Source organism: Papaver somniferum, unplaced genomic scaffold, assembly GCF_003573695.1.
Source record: "Papaver somniferum cultivar HN1 unplaced genomic scaffold, ASM357369v1 unplaced-scaffold_15, whole genome shotgun sequence".
NCBI lineage: Eukaryota > Viridiplantae > Streptophyta > Magnoliopsida > Ranunculales > Papaveraceae > Papaver > Papaver somniferum.
Window position 1 is genome coordinate 2,846,746 of NW_020624376.1, and position 8,259 is coordinate 2,855,004.

The following is an 8,259-nucleotide window of genomic DNA, read 5'->3' on the forward strand; positions in this document are numbered from 1 at the left end:
CATCAATCACCTCAAACTACTGCTACAGGCTTACGACACCTCGGAGGGTCAACACATCAACAAATCTAAATCCATGCTGATACATCACCCGAAGCTAGAACAACCCCAGATAGATAAGTTAACCCAAGATTTCAACATGCCAACAACATCGAACCCCCTACATATTTATGAGTACAATTTAAACATGGTAGATCCTCTAGCCACATATTTTCCCCTCTGCTTCTTCGGCTGGCACGCAAGAAAAAAGGATGGATGACCAAATGCCTCAACCAATCGGGAAGATTCGAGCTCATAAAATCATCACTATAACCCCTACTGCTAACCACCTCATGCAAACCCAAATCCTTCCTTCCCATATACACCAAAAAATGGATCGTATCACGACAAACTTATTCTGGGGTCACGATTCTTCAATCAGAAAACTCCACCCATTGGGAAAAGACAAGCTCCACAAACCCAAATCACAAGGAGGGATCGGTATCCGGAGTAGTAAGGAACACAACAAAGCACTAATCATGAAACGAGTTTGGTGATGAGTGCCAAATATTGTATATATTTATCCCTTTTTGTTGGTATTTAACTCATCTTTTATGCAGTAATTCTACATTTTATCCCATATTCTGTATTTTCATTGTTTTCAAGAATAAATATTTTTCTTACTTAATTTTGCATTTTTAGGTAATAAATAAAGTCTGGATAACTTGCGGAGCGGAAAAGAGCTGAAGAGTGGTGAAAAGCCGGAAGAAATTACGCAAGGAAGCCGCAAAGAATGGAGCGCACGTCCAAAAATCTAGGAATGGGCTCAAGAAGGAAGAATTGTTCTTAAAGAAGATATGGGCTTGGCATACCCAAGGCCCAAAACCCTTACCCAAACCCATTTTCTATATCCATACCCGCCTCCATTCTCAGCCGTTAGATTGTATCCATCTCATCATCCAATGGTCGCTTCTTCATCGTGCATCAAAATCTGAAGTCCCTGAAAAACACCATAGTTCCTAAATTCCAAGCCTTCAGATTAGATCACATTTAGATCCTACGGTCGCTTCTTTGCCTGCGCATCAAATCTCGATACTTCCGCTTAACACTTCAACACCTAACCCCATCTAGAGCCGTTAACTTCGTTGTATCAAGACATCCGACGGTCGCTACCAGCCTCTTCAGGCGGAGCCGTCCGATTCACCTACCAGCTTCGATTCCAGTGGCTCAGCTTCGCCAACATCTAACTTTGATGCGCCCGCTCAACACCCTAAAAACGGATACCCTATACCCTAAACTGTCGACCCATTCTTCTCCTCTTTCTTTCTTCTTCTCCTCCACCCGACAGTTGCAGAGCTGCAACTGCAACACCATGTACGCCACCACCTATTCTGCCACAGCCAAGCCACCAACTCCACCTACTCAAACATCATCACCCCCATCTTCTAGCCATCTATCCTACCAATTTCTTTTCTTTTCTTTCTCAGAAACCCTAGGAAAGAAATTGGTACAATAGCTAGGGCTAGAGAATAAATAGAAGCATGGGAATGGAGCAGAGGACCAAGGGGAAGAATGGGTCGAAGACAAACTCGTCAAATCACATCAATATGGGTAAGAATTACCAAACCCTAAATTTTCTGATTTGGGGGAATTTATTAAAGAACCCTAAGTTTCTGTTAGGGAAAGCATAGGGAAGCTAGAATAGGGATATGGGTATGGTTGAATTAGGTGAATTAGGTAAAACCAAACCCTAATTGTACTGTTTTCAATTTGGGGATTTTTTGGGTAGAAACCCTAATTGTATAATTTAGGGATTTGGGTATAAATAGCCTTGTGTGTATGTTGTAAAACTTATGCTGGACTAGCCAGTGTCCAGAACTTTGTTCTGTTAATGTTCACTTTTTTGCTGTTCATATTAAGTTCTGTTCTGAGTTTCTCCATTTTGTTCTCTGTTCCTGTTAATGTGTGTTGTTAATGTTTAAATGTTCATGTATTGTTCTGTTGCCGTCTATCTTGTTGTTCACCGTGATGTTTAGTTTCTTCAATTTTCCTAGTGCATGTTCCTGTTGATGTTTGTGTTCCATGTAATGTTAATGTACCTGTCATGTGATACATGTTTTGTGAAGTGATGGAATGTTAGGCTAGAAGCCTTGAAGCATTGGATTGATTGAGCAGTGGGGAGAAACTAGTGCTCACTAGTGACTGTGAGCAAACTAGTTCTCTTCCCACTCTAGATGTTTGCCTAGGCTCTCTTGTTTTGTCATTTGTTAGTTCCTCAACTGTTGTTTCAATTCTTTGTCAAGAAGTGATGGAATGTTAGGCTAGAAGCTTTAGAGCATTGTGTTGATTGAGCATTGGGGAGAAACTAGCGCTCACTAGTGACTGTGAGCAAACTAGTTCTCTTCCCACTCTAGTAGTATGCCTAGGCTCACCTTCACCATCTCACCTGCCCTTGGCTGAAACAGCCTTGGTTTGTTCCATTTCCTCCATTGTTTCCTTGTTACTTTTGTTTTCCTCCACTGTCATTGATGTTCTTTGTTTTGTTTTCTTTGCTATTTTGTTAGTCTTCTTTACTTCATTGTCTTTGCTTCTTTACATTTTATTTATTGCATTGTCTTTGCTTCACTGCCATCTCTTCTTTCTTCCTTGCCTTGTCTGCTGCTGCTTCCTCTCAAAAGCCCAGGTTCAAAGCCTAGCTCAAGCTAAGGCCCAAATCACATCACAAGCTCAGTTCAATACCAAGCCCAGGTTAGAACCAAAAGTTGAAGCCCATTTCATCATTGGGTGAAGTTAAGCCCAGTATACTGTGTACATAACTGAGGCCTAGCTCCCAAAAGCCTCTGAGGCCCAGTTCAGTCCAAGCCCAGTCAAGCCCAACTCCAAGTCTGAGGTCCATCTAGAGTTCTATTAACTGAGGCCCAAGCCCAGTTTATTGTTTAAAAGTTTAGTAGGTTAAGGGCCCAGTCCACATTTACTTCTTGGGTTAGGCTAAGAGTTCATAAGCCCAACATAAGGTTTTGATACCAATAGACCATATTTTCATGTTCTCAACCTTAAGACCATAGTCCATTTCAAGGCCCAATAGCATTTTAGAGCCCAAAATAGCTAAACACTACAAAACACACCCAGTCTCTGTGGATCGACCCGTACTTGCACGAGCTACAACTGACGACCGTGCACTTGCGGTATTATTGTAGGCCCGTGTTTTTATTACGCTTAATTTTCACGCCTTCCCGGGTCCACCAAGTTTTTGGCGCCGTTGCCGGGGATCTTGTAGAAGACTTAGGAGATGTTGCTAATGTGATTGATGATCTTGCTAATGTGATTGATGATTGTAAGCATGTTGTGACACTTGTAGAAGACTTAGGAGATGTTGATGTGATTAATAATGATGTGCCTATCTTCCTACATGAGTCACAATCTGATGGCCTTCCATCCAACCTAGATTTGGTTTGTACCCATATTGTCAAACCAACTTTTCTAAGAGTCCCTAATCTAGGTTTGGAATTGTGTGCTTCCCAAGTCCTCTTGGACTATTTTTCATCCAAATATAATACATTTGAGGAACCACAGTTGGAAATAGCATGTTTGCCCGTCCCTAGCACAGTCCATTTCGAGTTAGACCTTGTACATGATGAACCCCCAAAACTGCGCGATTTTGTTTTCAAAACTATATCTTCTGTAAAATCCAGGTTTGGGGGTAGCTCATTTTGTTTCACAGTTTCACGTGCATTTTTTCCATTTTATTATTGTGTGAAGCTGTTGAAACCTCTACACTTTGTCTTTTGGGTTGATCCTCAACTCTTTAGATTGTTAGTGTATGGTGAATTTTTGTATATAATCCAGTAGATAAAATTTCTTAAAAACCCTTTTGTTCCTTTTGTATATATTTTGCTAATCCAATATGATCTCGGCTGACATGTGTTGGATTCTTGCCTTGAATAACGGAGTTCTAATATTGCTTTCGCCGAAATCGGGTATTCTCTTTCCTTTTTCTCTACTCAACATGATCCTCTTCATATGTTGTATTATAATTTTGTTCATATTTTTGAAACATTGAGGACAATGTTTAGTTTAGGTTTGGGGGTGAAAAGTAGATACCACGATAATATGCTATAATTGAAAACGAACTCCTTGTTCTTTTGAAAAAATCGAAAAAATTATAAAAAATTAAAAAATTGAAAAAAAAACATAAAAATGGAGCTCATTTACCTTGAAATGTTGACTCTTGTGCAAATATGTAATTATTAGGAGTCTTAGTCTAGATATTTAGGCACCCTGATTCTAGCACAATTCACATAGTGATAAGAAATTTGCACGCGCACGATCTACCAATACATGTATGGCCTCGATCTTCAAGGTGTTTGATAGGAAGTTACGATTGCCAATCACTTTAGAATACTGAACGAAACTTGACTAGCTTGTTCTTTGGTTGGTTGGGATAGAAGGTGGAGGTTACATTAAGAAAGACAACCATCGAATTTAACTGGGTGCATCAAAAAGGGCTACCTCTTGCAAAGTGTCATGTAATCTTTTATTTCCTTTTGTATATGTATCAAAAGTGTTTCCTTTTCAAAAAAAAAAAAAAAAAAAATCAAGTATTTATCAATTCCATCCTCTCTTGTTCCAAAATAAAAGAGAGAGTCAATGTAATAAGAGTCATGTAAAGAGTCATCTTTTGTTGATTGTAATAAGCAAGAAGGGTGTATGCCATTGATGTACAACGCGAGTAATTGTGAAATACCTCCAACTCATTCACAATTCTCGTAAAGTCCGGACAGCTAGCTAGATTTCGACCTTGGTTCTTAGCCTGAGAAACTATCTCTTGGTGATTAGTAGTCATAACTTCAGATCTTTCTTTACACATGTGTAGATACACTTTACACTCTTATCACATGTCTTTTTTTGTTATCAGTGCTAGGATTGTGCCTTTGATAGCTAGATTGACATCTCCATTTTGCTATGAGCTTAAACTGACTTGCACATGTCACATTTGATGGAATCTGAGCTTATATTTTGACCTAGAACTTTGTAGGTACGTTCTAAGCAAACCTTCACGAGACTTCAACTCGTCCACTAGGGACACTTAGTGGTTTAAAAGGCTTAGTGCATACGCTAAATGCATTCGAGAGACCAGCGACAGTGGTATAGTTAGGATTTCCTTAGTTTGTTTTACTTGAGGACAAGTAAAAATTAAGGTTGGGGGTATTTGATGAGTGCCAAATATTGTATATATTTATCCCTTTTTGTTGGCATTTAACTCATCTTTTGTGCAGTAATTCTACATTTTATCCCATATTCTGTATTTTCATTGTTTTCAAGAATAAATATTTTTCTTACTTAATTTTGCATTTTTAGGTAATAAATAAAGTCTGGATAACTTGCGGAGCGGAAAAGAGCTGAAGAGTGGTGAAAAGCCGGAAGAAATTACGCAAGGAAGCCGCAAAGAATGGAGCGCACGTCCAAAAAGCTAGGAATGGGCTCAAGAAGGAAGAATTGTTCTTAAAGAAGATATGGGCTTGGCATACCCAAGGCCCAAAACCCTTACCCAAACCCATTTTCTATATCCATACCCGCCTCCATTCTCAGCCGTTAGATTGTATCCATCTCATCATCCAATGGTCGCTTCTTCATCGTGCATCAAAATCTGAAGTCCCTGCAAAACACCATAGTTCCTAAATTCCAAGCCTTCAGATTAGATCACATTTAGATCCTACGGTCGCTTCTTTGCCTGCGCATCAAATCTCGATACTTCCGCTTAACACTTCAACACCTAACCCCATCTAGAGCCGTTAACTTCGTTGTATCAAGACATCCGACGGTCGCTACCAGCCTCTTCAGGCGGAGCCGTCCGATTCACCTACCAGCTTCGATTCCAGTGGATCAGCTTCGCCAACATCTAACTTTGATGCGCCCGCTCAACACCCTAAAAACGGATACCATATACCCTAAATTGTCGACCAATTCTTCTCCTCTTTCTTTCTTCTTCTCCTCCACCCGACAGTTGCAGAGCTGCAACTGCAACACCATGTACGCCACCACCTATTCTGCCACAGCCAAGCCACCAACTCCACCTACTCAAACATCATCACCCCCATCTTCTAGCCATCTATCCTACCAATTTCTTTTCTTTTCTTTCTCAGAAACCCTAGGAAAAAAATTGGTACAATAACTAGGGCTAGAGAATAAATAGAAGCATGGGAATGGAGCAGAGGACCAAGGGGAAGAATGGGTCGAAGACAAACTCGTCAAATCACATCAATATGGGTAAGAATTACCAAACCCTAAATTTTCTGATTTGGGGGAATTTATTAAAGAACCCTAAGTTTCTGTTAGGGAGAGCATAGTGAAGCTAGAATAAGGATATGGGTATGGTTGAATTAGGTGAATTAGGTAAAACCAAACCCTAATTGTACTGTTTTCAATTTGGGGATTTTTTGGGTAGAAACCCTAATTGTATAATTTAGGGATTTGGGTATAAATAGCCTTGTGTGTATGTTGTAAAACTTATGCTGGACTAGCCAGTGTCCAGAACTTTGTTCTGTTAATGTTCACTTTTTTGCTGTTCATATTAAGTTCTGTTCTGAGTTTCTCCATTTTGTTCTCTGTTCCTGTTAATGTTTAAATGTTCATGTATTGTTCTGTTGCCGTCTATCTTGTTGTTCACTGTGATGTTTAGTTTCTTCAATTTTCCTAGTGCATGTTCCTATTGATGTTTGTGTTCCATCTAATGTTAATGTACCTGTCATGTGATACATGTTTTGTGAAGTGATGGAATGTTAGGCTAGAAGCCTTGAAGCATTGGATTGATTGAGCAGTGGGGAGAAACTAGTGCTCACTAGTGACTGTGAGCAAACTAGTTCTCTTCCCACTCTAGATGTATGCCTAGGCTCTCTTGTTTTGTCATTTGTTAGTTCCTCAACTGTTGTTTCAATTCTTTGTCAAGAAGTGATGGAATGTTAGGCTAGAAGCTTTAGAGCATTGTGTTGATTGAGCATTGGGGAGAAACTAGCGCTCACTAGTGACTGTGAGCAAACTAGTTCTCTTCCCACTCTAGTAGTATGCCTAGGCTCACCTTCACCATCTCACCTTCACCATCTCCCCTGCCCTTGGCTAAAACAGCCTTGGTTTGTTCCATTTCCTCCATTGTTTCCTTGTTACTTTTGTTTTCCTCCACTGTCATTGATGTTCTTTGTTTTGTTTTCTTTGCTATTTTGTTAGTCTTCTTTACTTCATTGTCTTTGCTTCTTTACATTTTATTTATTGCATTGTCTTTGCTTCACTGCCATCTCTTCTTTCTTCCTTGCCTTGTCTGCTGCTGCTTCCTCTCAAAAGCCCAGGTTCAAAGCCTAGCTCAAGCTAAGGCCCAAATCACATCACAAGCTCAGTTCAATACCAAGCCCAGGTTAGAACCAAAAGTTGAAGCCCATTTCATCATTGGGTGAAGTTAAGCCCAGTCTACTGTGTACATAACTGAGGCTTAGCTCCCAAAAGCCTCTGAGGCCCAGTTCAGTCCAAGCCTAGTCAAGCCCAACTCCAAGTCTGAGGTCCAGCTAGAGTTCTATTAACTGAGGCCCAAGCCCAGTTTATTGTTTAAAAGTTTAGTAGGTTAAGGGCCCAGTCCACATTTACTTCTTGGGTTAGGCTAAGAGTTCATAAGCCCAACATAAGGTTTTGAGACCAATAGACCATATTTTCATGTTCTCAACCTTAAGACCATAGTCCATTTCAAGGCCCAATAGCATTTTAGAGCCCAAAATAGCTAAACACTACAAAACACACCCAGTCTCTGTGGATCGACCCGTACTTGCACGAGCTACAACTGACGACCGTGCACTTGCGGTATTACTGTAGGCCCGTGTTTTTATTACGCTTAATTTTCACGCCTTCCCGGGTCCACCATTTGGCACATTCACCAAAACCCTAAATCTATCTTAGGCAGACTATATAATGCAAAATACCTTGATCAGACCCACATTTTCGAAAACATCCCACCACTCCCGTTTTCCCCTAGCCCTCAGTGGAGGCAAATGGCCTCTCGCTCATACCATTTTTCAAACAACATCTCTTCCACCAATTAGGAGATAGATTACACACCCCCATACAAGCAAATTGGATACCACAATTTCAAAATAACATTAACCCAGCTTCTTTTTATCCAATACAATCAGTAGGTGACATCATCGACTTATCAACCAGGAATTGGAATCATGAAAGATTAAGCCTACTACCCCACCCCATAATTCAACGAATCATCAACATCCACGTCCCACAGAGAAAGCA